Here is a 15,699-nt window from a genome sequence, read left to right as displayed (position 1 = left end):
AACGTTCTTTAAGTCATTAATTTATTTAATCTTAACACAAGTCAAACAAACGGTTAAGAGAAACATATAATACATGCACAACATATAATGCACAATTAGTCAAGTAGGCACAATATGATGCAATGAGTTCGCAACCTAACCATGGCTCTAGTTCTCTAAAGTTCGGGATATGGTTTAGTCAATAGACGGTCCATGGTTAATTGTCCAGATGCACCGCGCGGAAGCCTAACCGTGAAGGGTTGGCGCGAGTGGATGGGACACCGCGAGTTTTAGAAAAAACTCGCTTCCATGGTTTGGTGAATTCAACAATCTCGGATGTACCCTTTGTTGCACCGAGCGTTCAATCAGGTAGATGGAGCATGAATTCCCAGAGGGTTATGTCCATATGTAGAACACATATGGGTTTCAGAAAAGTGAGAAAAAATTCAATCAGGAAGTAGGATCGAGCAAACAATACGAAAAACCGGTCGAAATTAGAACGCATATTTATAATCATCATAAATTATAATCATTATAATCATAATCATGTTAATGTTAATATTAAAGCAAAATAATGGCAAGATCCTAGGCATGATACTAACAAGATTAATAACAAATTCTAACATGTCACTAAGCAATAAAAATCAAATCTTTAACCCTAACATGATACTAACAATCATAAATATTAGGAAGAACATAGGAAGCATCGTAACAATCATATTTGATATTAAAATTACCCTAGACATGATACTAGGAATATCATAATAACAATCTAAGCATGATTTCTACATCATAATATCAATAAATCAATTAAAGTACTTACTTTGATGCCTCGTACCTCTTTCTAATAACAAAATACACACGTTAGTAACTTCAAGGAAAATAATAAAACAATTAAATTAAATAATTGAAAGAGAGATTTGGGACCAAACCCTCAGAAATTAAACCTTTCACGTCTAGGGCGAAGACAACTTCGAACTTGGCTAGGTGTATCTAGGTCTTGTGAATGCGGAATTTTGTATGTAAAAGCAAGTTTATAGAGAGAGAGATGGTGAATGATTAAAAGAATGCGAGAATTGATGATTGCGAATGAAAACTGGTTGTAGGTGAATGAAAACGGAGTTTTTACGACATTATTTATAGGGAAAATCAGCCAAAAAGATAAAATTAACAAAACAGAGCATTGGCGCAACTGAAACAGAGCTGGCGCCAACGCCAGCATATTGGCGCCAGGCGCCAACATTAGCGCCAGGCGCCAATTCCTGGCGTTAGGCGCTAACCCTGTTTTTGACGCGTTTTCTAAAATCAGATAAATTTTTCCGTACAGGAGGATAAAATCGTATCTTTTCCTCAAAAATGTTCTTTGATTTTAATTAAAACTCTGAAAAGTCAACAAAAGTCAATTTATCAATGCTAATTGAATTAGGAATGAAAAGAACCTTCTAGAAGAATCTAGAAGACTAAAACCATTCCTAATTACATTAGGAATGATAAATCATATTAGGCCCTCCCCTAGATCATTGGGCCGCATATAAGGCTCAAACCGGGCCCAGTTTATTAAATTGGCCATAACTTCCTCAATATTCATCGGAATTGGCTTATAATATATCGTTGGAAAGCTCTTGTCAAGCCCCATCCAATCTGGATTGGCTGTTTTCTTAAAATAAATTTTCAAAAACAGAGAGAAGAGAAAAGAAATTAAAACTATCCGCAACACTAAACTTTCCACACTTTCGCTTCATTCGATTATGATTCGACGTGAAAGGTACTCATCACCGGGTTTGGTTTTGGGGAGACACAAATGGGTGTCTACACGCGCCCGATCGGGTGTCATTGCCCGATCAAGCGAAGTTTTCTGCAATTCTAACCTTAGGTGCACGCCCGATTAGGCGACCTCCGCCCGATCGGGCCCGTACCCAGGCCTGAAGCTTCTCTTTCTTCGCCTTTTTCTCTTGAGACCTCCGTACTTTGTGATCTAAAACCTGTACAAAACACTCATGAAAGGTAAAATTCACTCTCCTTACCTCTCGAAGAAAAAGTAAAAATAAAAATAAAGAATAATTTTAGTCTAGAAAGCAAGAAATACGGGTTGCCTCTCGCAAAGCGCTGGTTTATCTAGGTCCCGCACGACCCTCTTACCACAGTGAAACTCAAAGTGATTCGGAACCGCTTAGGTGAAGTAATGAAACTGCACCAATCGTAGCCCCCTCATGATATAGCTTGAGTCTTTGGCCATTAACCTTAATTTCGTTACCATGTTCGTCGAAAACCTCCACAGAACCGAATTTATTGGCCCTTTTTACAATAAAAGGACCCAACCACCATGACTTTAACTTTCCAGGGAAAAGCTTAAGTCGAGAGTTGAATAGTAACACTTTATCACCCACCTTGAATTCTCTCGGAAGGATCATCTTGTCGTGCCACCTCCTTGTCTTCTCCTTGAAGACTCGAGCACTATCATAGGCCGTCAACCTAAACTCATCGAGTTGGTTAAGTTGAAGTAACCTCTTTTCTCCCGCTAGTTTGGCATCTAAGTTGAGCTCCTTAATAGCCCAATATGCCTTATATTCCAATTCGACCGGGAGATGACATGCTTTGCCGTACACGAGTCTATACGGAGTAGTACCTATAGGGGTCTTAAATGCAGTTCTGTACGCCCAAAGGGTGTCGTCCAACTTGTCGCTCCAATCTTTCCTTGACTTCGCCACCACCTTCTCTAGAATGGCCTTGATCTCACGGTTAGAAACTTCAACTTGGCCACTAGTTTGGGGGTGGTAGGCTAAACCTGTCCTATAGTAAACACCATACTTTTTGAGGAGGGTGTCTAACTTCTGCTCATGGAAATGAGAACCTCCATCACTTATTATTACTCTAGGTACGCCAAGTCTTGGGAAGATAGTCTCCTTGAAAAGTTTGTGGACCACCTTGGCATCATTGGTAGGAGTGGCGATGGCCTCAACCCACTTGGATACATAGTCGATGGCGACAAGAATATAATGGTTCTCTTTTGAAGAAGGGAACGGTCCCATGTAATCAACACCCCAAACGTCAAAAATTTCAACTTCTAGAATTCCGGTTTGGGGCATCTCATGCCTCCGCGAGATGTTGCCAGTCCTCTGGCAAGAGTCACAAGCCTGCACAAAAATATTAGCATCCTTAAACATCGTAGGCCAATAAAAAACCCGACTCATTAATCTTGGCCACCGTTTTAGTGGGGCCATGATGTCCTCCATATGGTGAGGTGTGGCAACTATTAAGCACACCGTGGACTTCCCATTCGGGAACACACCTGCGAAACAATCCATCTGCACACTCACGAAACAAAAAAGGATCATCCCAAAAATAATGTTTAACATCAGAAAGGAATTTCTTTTTTTGTTGGTAGGACAAGTCAAGAGGTAGAGTACCACCCACTAAATAATTAGCAAAATCCGCATTCCATGGGTGTCGCTCTACAACTGCATAGAGGTTGTCATCAGGGAAAGAATCATCTATAGGTAGAGAATCCTTACCTTTATCATACCTGATACGTGACAAGTGGTCTGCCACTACGTTCTCTGCTCCCTTTTTATCTTTGATTTCGATGTTGAAGTCTTGGAGCAAAAAAACCCATCGGAGTAGCCTTGGCTTTGATTTTGCCTTAGCTATCAAGTACTTCAACGCTGCATGGTCAGTAAAAACAATGACTTTAGAACCAACAAGATATGATCTAAATTTTTCTAAAGCATATATAACAGCAAGAAACTCCTTCTCCGTAGTGGCATAGTTGACTTGGGCCTCATCCAAAGTTTTTCTTGCATAATAAATAGCATGCAAAACCTTGTTCTTTCTCTGTCCGAGCATGGCTCCTAGCACAAAGTCACTTGCATCACACATGATCTCGAAAGGAAGGTTCCAATCGGGAGCACATATGATGGGTGCCGATATCAAAGCCTGCTTAATCTTGTTGAAAGCCTCAAGACACTCGTCAGTAAAAATAAAAGGAGCATCCTTGAGCAAAAGCTGAGTCAGTGGTTTAGCAATTTTAGAAAAATCTTTGATAAAACGGCGGTAAAACCCCGCATGACCCAAGAAACTTCTAACTCCCTTAACATTAACTGGGGGAGGTAATTGCTCAATCACTGAAATCTTAGCTTTGTCTACTTGTATGCCCTTATCAGATACAATGTGACCTAGAACTACTCCCTCTGTCACCATAAAGTGACATTTTCCCAAATTTAGAACTAAATTGCACTCTTCACATCTTTTTAAAATTTTAGCGAGATTAATTAAGCATGAACCAAATGAAGAACCATACACGCTAAAATCATCCATAAAGACTTTCATAATAGACTCTATGAAATCAGAAAAAATGCTCATCATACAACGTTGAAAGGTAGCGGGTGCATTACATAAACCAAAAGACATTCTACGATATGAAAAAGTGCCATAAGGGCATGTAAAAGTTGTCTTTTCCTGATCTTCAGGGTGAATCGGAATTTGGAAAAATCCCGAATACCCATCCAAATAGCAAAAGAATTTATGGTTGGCTAACCTCTCAAGCATTTGATCTATAAAGGCAAGAGGGAAGTGGTCCTTTTTAGTGGCGATATTTAATCTACGATAATCAATGCACATACGCCACCTTGTTACAGTTCTAGTGGGAATTAATTCATTTTTTTCATTGGTTATCACAGTCATTCCACCTTTTTTTGGCACTACCTGCACAGGACTTACCCATTTGGAGTCAGAAATAGGATAGATAATACCTGCATCAAGTAGTTTCATAACCTTCTTCTTGACTACCTCCTGCATGTTGGGATTTAATCTTCGTTGGGGTTGAATGCAGGGCTTATAGTTGTCCTCTTGATGCATCATGTGCATACAAAAATCAGGGCTAATACCCTTGAGATCATCAATACTGTATCCAATAGCTTTCTTATGGGTTTTGAGAACCCCTAGAAGTTGGGAAGTTTGTAGGTCAGTAAGTGCAGTACTGATGATCACGGGGTATAGTTCCTGTTCATCAAGAAAAATATCTTTTAAATGAGAACAGAGAGGTTTTAGCTCAGGTTTCTTGACCTCTGCACGTTTTGATTCCTGAACTAAATTTACTACCTTCATTGTTTCCTTGGGGCTTAACTCTTTTAAGGAAAGAGCCTTTTCAATATCTTGTACCTCATTACCCCAAACGGTTGCATTGTCTCTAGATAAATTCCCGTAGAGAACTTCCTCTAGGGGATCCCTCGCAAGAACCTGTGGCAAGATATCATCACAAATATCATCCATTATATCAATTACATCAATATAACAACAATTCTCCTCTAGCATAGGCCCTTTCAAAACTTTCCCTAAATTAAAAGTAACATTGTCGTCACCTACAGAAAGGGTTAGTTTACCATTTTTAACATCAATAATTGCTCCTGCAGTATGGAGAAAAGGCCTACCTAATATAATGGTTATTTTCGTATCCTCTGCCATGTCTAACACAACAAAATCAACAGGAATAAAAAATTTACCAACTCTGACAGGACGTCCTCTAAAATACCTAAAGGGTATTTTACCGAACGATCTGCCATTTGCAAAGTTATATTAGTAACTTTTAATTCTCCCATATTAAGTTTAGCACAGACAGACGATGGCATGACACTGACACTAGCACCCAAATCACACAAAGCTTTATCAATAAAAACATTCCCTATATGACAAGGGATAGAAAAACTACCGGGATCCTTTAATTTAGGAGGGGATTTGTTTTGCAATAAAGCGCTACACTCCTCTGTGAAAGCTACAGTTTCTACTTCATTAAAGACCCTTTTCCTAGTCAGAATGTCTTTCATAAATTTAGCATAGGCAGGAACTTGAGTGATTAAATCAGTAAAAGAAACTGTTACCTGCAGGTTTTTCACAACCTCTAAAAACTTACCGAATTGTTTATCAAACTTACTCTTCAGTTGTCTATTAGGGAATGGAAGTTTGATAACCGGGCTCTGCACATCTCCTCCCTTATCCTATGATTTACCCTGCATAGAAACATTAGTAGAGTTAGTATCTATTTGTAGCCCTGCAGGGCTAGCAGGATTAGCGTTTGGTATAGAGGAATCTAGATCAGGAACTGGTCTATCTTCCTTTGGCATAGGAGGTCCATCATAATGTGAACCATTCCTTAGAGTGATTGCATTGGCATGATCTGTAGGATGGATAGGTTGTGGTGGTAGAGCTCCCTGCTGACGGGATTGTAGGGTAGATGAAAGTTGTGCAATTTGATTGTCCATGATTTTATTATGGGCTAAAATGGAATCAATTTGCGCATCCCTACTCTCCATATGCTTTTGAATATTGGCAAACATTGCTCTAATTTCTGTCATGGCAGGGTCGGAAGATGATGAGGGAGATGCTTGGCTTTTCTGGCCGGAATTAGGATGGTAATATTTTTGCTGTGGTGGGGTTTGCTGTTGTGGTTGTTGTGGAGGTGGAGGGTTTTGTACATTGGTGCTCCGGTATGAAAGATATGGATGATTCCTATAACCGGCATTGTAGGAATTGGAATATGGGTTATTCTGCCTATAGGTTTGAAAGGCATTGACGTGTTCCATAGAGCTCCTACCATCTTGCTCCCAATGCCCTACAATTCCACAATTTTCACAAAAAGCTTCATTGTTAGCAACAGCAGAAAGATTAGCTACAGAGTTAGGAGCAACAATAAGATTATCTAATTTTTGAAAAATAGACGTTAATTGAGCTTGCAAAAAGGATACGGAATCGAATTATGTTTTCCTTTATTTGCAAACCCTCTCGGATTCCCGTATTGGGAATTGTGTATTACCATGTCTTCGATAACCTATCCTGCATCGTCCACATTTAAATTCATGAACCTCCCACTGGCTGCGGAATCTAGCACAGATCTAGAAGAATTTCCAAGTCCATTGTAGAATGCTTGGATCAATTGCCATTGTGCTAAATTGTGGTGGGGGAACTCTCTTTGTAGATCCTTGAACCTCTCCCAAGCCTCATATAGCGTTTCGTCGGCCTCTTGAGCGAAGTTCTGAATAGTACTCCTTAGCACCGCTGTTCTCTCTGCAGGATAATATTTATTATAGAAATTCAAAGCAAGAGTTTCCCAGTCAGTAATACCAAGTGCAGTTCTATTCAAACCATTAAACCATATTTTAGCTTTGCCACATAATGAAAAAGGAAAAAGAATCTCCCTGATTTGGTCTTGCGTGACCCCGACTTTTCTAATGGTGTTACAATACTGGCAGAAATCTGCGATGTGAAGATTAGGATCTTCACCCTTAGCTCCGCTGAATTGCTTCCTCTCTATCATAGTGATAAATTGGGGCTTGATTTCGAACTAAACTCCATCTAGTGCCGGAGTGGGAGTAAGGTGCGGGAAATCTATGAGCTTCGGCTGCGAGTAGTCAATGAGTTTCTTCGAGGCCGTCATCTCTGATTTTGAATCTGAAGGATTATCTGTGTCACTAGAATCAGAGGGAGGATCTCTTCGACTGTTGTCCTCCTCAGAACCCGCCAGAATTTGTTTATAGATTTTCCTTTGCCTATGAAAAGAGCGCTCGATCTCAGGATCGAATGGGATGTAACCTGATCTGGAACACCTAGGCATAAACAAGGAACTAAAAGACAAATATGAGAATTTCCTCAAAGAACTAACGTTCTCTGAGACAAAAGAGGATAATCTAGACTACAAAAAAAATCAGAAAATAAAAATAAAACCGTTTCCCCGACAACGGCGCCAAATTTTGAGAGGGTAAAGTCGTATCCCCTAATCAAAAGTAAATACCTAAGTCCTCTAACTAAAGTAGGTAGGGAAGCAGGGTCGAACTCCACAGGGAAACAAGTCTTTCTATTCCTAATTAATTATTATAATCTAAATTATCTAAGTAACCAATATTTTTGGGAATAAATTCTATACTACTTAGAATAAGGTCGGAAGAAATAAAATAGAGAGCAATTAATTATTAAAAGACCTAGGGCATAGGTTCACTAATAAACAATATTCCAGGGCAAATCATAATAAGAAATCATCAAGCATTGATTAATCAGATTATAAAGGGCTTTCGCTACGTATTATAATCACAGAGTTAATTTACCGGTATTAAATCTCATCTGTCGAATCTCGACTTAACCATTTATAAATTAATCCGCCTATTGAAACTAAGCCTAAACATCAATTCTCATCTATCGAATCTTGAATTAATATTTCTAAACTCATACAATTAAATCTGGCCAAACCTAATTGCATAACATTAAATCAATCAATAGGAAATTAACCAAGCATTAATAATCAACAATCACAAAATTACCCCTTCATATTATTTATTAGATCCCCATAAACCCTAGAAATAAAACTACTCAAGCATCATCATAACTAAACTAATCAAATGAACAAAGCAAAACATAATCAAAGAAGTAAATAAAATAACTGAAATTAAAAGAGAAGAAATTGTTACCAAAAGAAGTCTGGATTAATGAAAGTAATTAAGAACAAAAGTTGAGAGAGAATTTAAGAGAGAGAAAAATCCTAAGTAGAGAGAGAAATTCTAAAAAAGAAGGTGATTAGAATTTACGTACATAATTCGTACTTAAACATTTCTCAAAACAAAAATTAAAACTAATCTAATCAGCTCTAAGAAAAACACGCGCCCGATTGGGCCCGCCTTATTTACAACGCCCTGCTGGTATGCTGCGCCCGATCGAGCTTACGCTCACCCGATCGGGCGCGCTTCTTCCTTGAAGGTGCTTGTGCGCGCATCCGCCCAATCGGGCGTATGCTTGCCCGATCGGGCCCGGTCTTCTTCTTCGAGGCTTGGATTTCTATTGGGCTCAATTTCTAGGCCCAATCTGGATTTCCTCATCGGGTCTTGATTGATCGATCCAATATCCCCGGTATCTCATACCGAGCCCTTAATCATCGGCTCTCACCGATCTTGGGCTTCAAGAGTGGCCGTATCCTTCTAGCTTGTGTAGTTGATCCGTAGAAACCCGGGAAAATGCTCCAAAAAATGCAATTTCCTGTAAAACTCAACTAAAACTACGAAAACACTAGAAAACACAAATTAGTAATAAAAGTGGCTCTAAGGAGCCAAAAACACTACTAATTATGACCGTGGGACGGAGGTAAAACACTATATAAATTTGATATATCAGTGCACTAGGTGGTAGTGGGGCTATGATGGGTGGTTGTAGGGTCGCAAGTGGGGTTTGGCTGGTGGCTTAGTGACAGGCTAAAGTTGTATCACCCAATCAAAAGTAATTCCTAAATCCTCTAACTAATGCAGATAAGGAAGTAGGGTCGAATACACAGGGAAACTGGTCTTTCTATTCCTAATTAATTAAAGCAATCTAAATTATTAAGTAACCAAATTGTTATTAAAAAGTAGAACTAAACTACTAAGAGTAAAAGTGGGAAGGAATAAAAGTAAGAGGAAAATCAATGAAATAAAAGTCTAGGGCATAGGTTCACCAATAAACAATATTCCAGGGTAAATCATAATAATCAATCATTAATGCATTAATTAATCAGATCATAAAAGGCTTTCGCTACGTATTACAATCACATAATTAATCTACCAGTATTAAATCTCATCTCTCGAATCTCGACTTAACCATTTATAAATTAACCTGCCTATTGAAACTAGGCCTTAATATTAATTCTCATCTCTCGAATCTCGAATTAATATTGCTAAATTCATACATAAAAGACCTGCGCATGTCTAGTTGCATAACATTAAATTAGTCAATAGGAAATTAATCTAATATTGACAATCTACAACAATAAATTACCCCCTTCATATTTTTAATGGATCCCCACAACCCTAGAATTAAACTACTCGTGCATAATTAAAACTAAACTAACAACTACTACTGATGTTCCTTAAATAATCTAATTCTAATTCGCCGCCCTACAAAAGATATAATGGGCTTAATCAACAAGCCCATTGATGAAATAAAGTAGCAAGTGGATCGTGAACAATTTGGCGGCAACAAACTCGCCCAACCGGGCCATCTACCGCCCGACCGGGCCCGGCTGATTGGCAGCAAACTGGGCTCCTTTCTTGGGTCTTAGCTTGTTGTTTACTCTTGGACCTTTGTTGTTTGTCTTATGTTTTGTAGCCTCATTACTCATTCCATAATAATACTTTGTAATTGGACTTCTTCATCAATCAAGCCCTTAATCACCGAATCGAATTCTTTTAACTCGGTCTTGGACTTAAAATACTCGGTCATAAAATACGATCCGACTCTAATATTTTCGTAGTGGTTCAAAAAGCTTGAGAATTATCATAAAAATGCAAATTTCTACAAAATAATTGTTGGGGTTTGGTGAGTCCGACTCACAGTGGAAACAAACCCAAAACAAGGACCGCACTCGCAATAAATAAAACCATAAACATAAATAAATTAATAACAAGATTAAGACAAGATAATTACCTTTGGAGCGTGCTTCGCCCAAACGGAATGGGCTCTTACTTCGAAAGCAAGCCTCGAAAATACGACGGCCTCCAACGATAGTCCACCCACAACCCGACCACCGAAAATGGTCCAATGCCTTGGCGTTAGCAAGGCCTTACCAAAAACCCGAGTGATTAATTAGTTCAAAGGTTTCACAATGGTGATGCCTTTTTCAACTCTCACTCAAGTGAGTTTCCCAATACCCCAACTTGAGTATTTATAGGAAAAATAAGAGTGAAAAGCTCTCCCATCAATGTGGGAGAATTTGATTTTTCCATTTTATTTTAAAGCTAAAATAAAATTAATAATCAAACTCATAATAAATCAACAAGTGGCAAGCTCATGTGAAAGGTTAGGTGAGGACCATTCGGAGGAGGGGGGGGGGGGACCAAACTTGCTCCCCACTCAGTCCCTCACCTTGCGCCACTTGGCAACTCCCACTTGGGCACCAAGGCACCCAAGTGGGCTTCCAATTTTGCTGCTGCCCTTCTCTTGGCCCAGCCATCCCCGCAACACAAATGCGGGTTGCTGCTCGCATTCTCTCGGCCAGCATCCATGCACTTGCGTGCGGGCTGCTGCTGCCGAGAGCTGCTGCTAGCATGCCGCACACCTAGTGCGGGCCGCTAGCTGCAGCATGCTAGCACGCCACGCACTAGGTGCGGGCTGCTAGATCGGCTATACCCCCTAGCACTCGGTGTTCCGATGCTAGGGGTATTTTGGTCTTTGTTGATTTATTATTATTTTCATGTCTCTTCTTTTACCATTTTTCGACTCGACTTCCGACGTTAGGTTTCGACGCTCTAAGCTCGAATTCCCGACGTTTAAATATTAATTACTCGGTTGACTTATTAATTAATTCATAATTAATTCGTCGCTTCGGTTCGTTAGTTGCTTGGGTGTGACCCGAAGGGTTCAGTCAAGATTAAGCTATAATGTTAATTATGCATTAATATTACTGATCAGAAGCGGCCTCCACCCAGGCATTCCGATCACTTGACCTTACTTAATATATTAGCTTTCTAATAATTCTGAACCCACTAACGGAATAGTACACTTGTTCGAAGGACACCATTCCTTTCAATCTCCCACTTGTCCTTCCGGACAAGTGCGCTTTTAGTGTATAACCCTTTTCCTATGTCGCTTAATGTCTCTTCATGAACTATTAGGTAAGATTATTTTGTCATCCTTATTACGTCTAGAAGTGTTTCTCGATTCCAAGTCTGACTGTCAATAAACAGATGATTTCTAAAATCCATCCGAGCACGACCATGCATTTTTACAGTCTCGCTCTACGAGAGGCCTTGTAAACAACAAAGACATCTTCCCTAATTTTAATAGGGGGACATTTCCTGTCTTGTAATGTAGCTTCTCTTACTAAGAGGACCTAGCCGCCCGGGTGATGCCGTTATAATCCCCTGTTACGGCAGACGTTTGACAATCATCAAAGCGGGCTAGTACTCAAACAAGAAAGCTTACAATACTCATGGTCAAGGAAAAAGGTTCCGATAGCAATAATGAGAAGTATACTTATGACGATTTTTAATCTCTTAAAGTATTTTCATAGGTCGATCCAGTATGGTTCTAAACCAATACCTGTGCAAATGATTCATGACAATCATGTCCTTGTAGCACATGAAACGGTGCTATAAATCAAACTACACACTGATCTCAACTGGTCATTAATCGTCCATTGTTTAAATGACCTCGATTAGGGATAATTTTCGATTATAATATTCAACGTTCACTTGATAGGTGTTTCCTTACCAAGACTGGTCTTGATACACTATTTTGAATATTCCAAGAATCGAATGGACTCATTATATAATTCTAAACCACAATTAAATAGCAAACGGAGTGATAAAATTGCATGAAATTTTAAATTACTCCAAAACCTGAATGATTCATCTTATGATAAATGGTTTTTCCGAATGTTTTAAGAGTATCACTCTTTATAAAACATTATAGAAATCAAACCTATATCTAATATGCTTGATTTCTTTCATGCAATTGTGAATGTTGTCGTTCACTCATTGCATAGGTTTAGCTATAATTACTTTGCTAATCTTAGCATCTTCATTACTGATCATTTTCATAATAAGATGATAAAATTTGAGAGTGTCATGGATTATATGTGATTTAGGATTTATTGTCCAAGTGATGGCTCCCACTCATTTTCATGATTGAGATCTTCAACTTGACGACCTACAATCATTAACGTTCAGCAACGAACTTTCCATAGAACATCTTCTTTATTATCGCCATTAAGGCAACAATATTCTCAACATATATTGGGATACCCTAATCACTTGTGATCATGGAAATTTTCCTTAAGTTCCTGCACATTACACATGGATCCACGTCCATGTTACCATTATCAAGCCACGATTTATTGTTAGCTCATGCTTATAAACGGCTTCCTTGTTAAGGATCTAATCCTTGTTAAGGTTTGTGCTTGCAACATCAATTCTCAAATAGTATTTGTTTCCACAAGTCAAGAACTCATCCTGTTACTTATCCAAGTACTTTGGATGTTCTTGGCCATAATCTAACGATCTATTACATTGATTCAGGTTGATTGGTACTACATACATACTTCAGATGCTCTAAGCAAGTAAGTCGTGCAACGATTCCATATCACAGCGTACATGATGGATTAAATTACAGAGTAATTCTCAATCTTATTCCATCAATTTGCCATTTTAGATCATCAGTTTCACTGAGTCTTTGCTAAACAGTTTGCTGTGTGATATGGTTGAAATTCTCTATTCGAGTCTTTCATGTTTGACTTAGTATTTAGCCTAGCTTATACTTAGTTCAAACATTTACTTAGTTTTATACATACGGGTCGAAAGTCTTTCAAAGTCCTTCAATTCATGTTTAACACGGTAAACTCCTTTACACGTTCAAACATTTTATTCAGTCTATACAATAGAACTTAATACCCAATACGTACTAAGTATCGTCTTTTGCTTGGTATGTAAACATTTTATTTTAAAGCTATGTATGCATATACATTTCCACATTTGTTAGTTTTCTCCTTGAAAACTTATTTGCAATCGATGGGTCTTTCACCCTTTATGCAAATTAATTAAGTTTCAAACATGATTATCAAACATGGAGTTTATCTCGGATTTTTATGGCCTCTAACCATTATTCGGAATTTGGATTTATCGTAGCTATCTTACAAGGCATTATTCCTTTACTATCTAATAGTAAATAGTATGCTTGTAAGTCTTAGGTTTATTTCTAACTAAATAGAAAATTTATAGGATTCAACCCAAACCTTTGGTGAATTCTATACCTATACAGGGCAATTGCATCAACCACTGAGTTTCAAGGCGCTTCCAAAGCCCTTTTATTATGTTGATCTTACTCCAACATTTCTGATGTTTTGTGAGTAATGAATTTTCTTTTAAGTCACTTGTAAAGTCCTTTTGAGTATTCTTGATCAAGCATTCTCACGAAGCCCTTTTAAGGTCTTCCGAGATTCTCAGTTCTAGTTTGTTGCTAAGCTCGATTGTCATCGAGTTCATTTTCCTCCCACTTGTCGTTTTAGAAACGTCTTACTTTCCAGAAAGACACCACTTAGAGCAACAAACACCATGTTCTCAATTAGGTTGTGGAGGTAATGCCCATGGTCTCACTTGAATGCTTACAAAGAGACATTGTTAGTTGAGACGATTAATACAAGATGGGGGGTGAATTGTATTGTGTTCCTAATGACTACTTTTTGCGGATAAATAAACAATACGTAAAGGAACTTAATAAAACACACAAATTTTACGAGGAAACCTTCCAGGGCCCAACTGGAAGTAAAACCTCGACCCTTCCTTAGGGATTTCAAACACAAAACACTTCACTATAATAGGGCAAACACCAAGTTACAACCTATTAGACACAGACCTTTATTTCACAAGTTCCTCACTGGACTTGCTACTTGATAGGACCCTAATCTACCCAATCTAAGTACCACACTTAGATTCACTCGTACTACCAAAGAACTACCCATACTGCAAAAGTACTTAATCACCTGTACCACCAAAGCACAAGACTCTCAGCTTCACCTAGAAGCTAACACAAAACTGTATATAATACAAACTATTAATTCACCCAAATAACCCAACCAATACAAATATATGACACCTAGTATGATAGGTAAGCAATGCACGAAATCCGAAACTAATATGACAAGTTAGAAGCTTGGTAAACTAACTCAATTATAGCACTGTGATATCTCCACGCATAAACTCACAAAAACCTAAACCATTTTGCTCTCTACTTATTTATACAAGTAACACTCGTATAGAAAGTAGGTTTTCTAAAAGATAAATAATTTAACTTAACTTATATTTAAACACGGCTTTATGTAAATCCAGTGGGATAAAATCAAAATAAAATTAAAAAGATATTTATTAAGAAGACTTATCTTTTTAACAAACCGATTTTAAAGAAAATAATCTTTTTAGAAAATCTTTTCCTAAAATCTATCATTTATTATTTTCCATATTTATTTTATTTACCAAGAAAACTTATCACGTTTCTAATAAATTTCGTGCACTAACCTACTTAACATATTAACAATAATTACTAAGATAGATCCTTAACTATTATTGCTGCGCCGCACTTTGATCATGTAGATTACTTGGGCTCCAAGCATATCAAGTTCCACCAAAGAACTTAAATTCCTTGTCTTCAAGTTCCTGTTAGGGAACTTAGTTCTTGTTAGAGAACTCTTCCTCTGATTTGTTTAACTTCTTCAATAAAGATCTTCTTAATGTCTTCTTAGTTTCAGATGGTTCTTCAATCACCAAGATCAATCTTCACCTAGACTAATCACACACTAGAGAATCTTTATTAGTTGAGTTTGCTTTTAGTTCAAGTTCCTCATCATCAAAACCATTATACTTCAACAATTTCCCCCTTTTTGATGATGACAAACTTAAGCAAACTCTAAGACAAGTTAAACAAAATAGAAGGTTGTATTTTTGAAAATTTTGATTTATTGACAAAAAGTAAACACTCACAGAAATAATAGAAAAAATAAACAAAGCAGAAATAAGCTAAAATACTTTAAACTACTACTGCATCATAACAAAGAAATTTCTGATACTTTCTTAACTAGAACCCAGAACAACTTTAGCTTCCAAGTTTTCTTCTTCTTTTCCCCCTTTTGGCATTATCAAAAAGTCATGTTTTTCAAGTTATTAAGCATCTAGCCACAACCTCACAAGCAATTCATCGAGTGTGGGAAACTGAAGGCAGCGCTGC

The sequence above is a fragment of the Chenopodium album genome, chromosome 3, assembly GCF_948465745.1.
Source record: "Chenopodium album chromosome 3, dcCheAlbu1.1, whole genome shotgun sequence".
Classification (NCBI taxonomy): domain Eukaryota; kingdom Viridiplantae; phylum Streptophyta; class Magnoliopsida; order Caryophyllales; family Amaranthaceae; genus Chenopodium; species Chenopodium album.
This window is presented reverse-complemented; position numbering follows the sequence as displayed.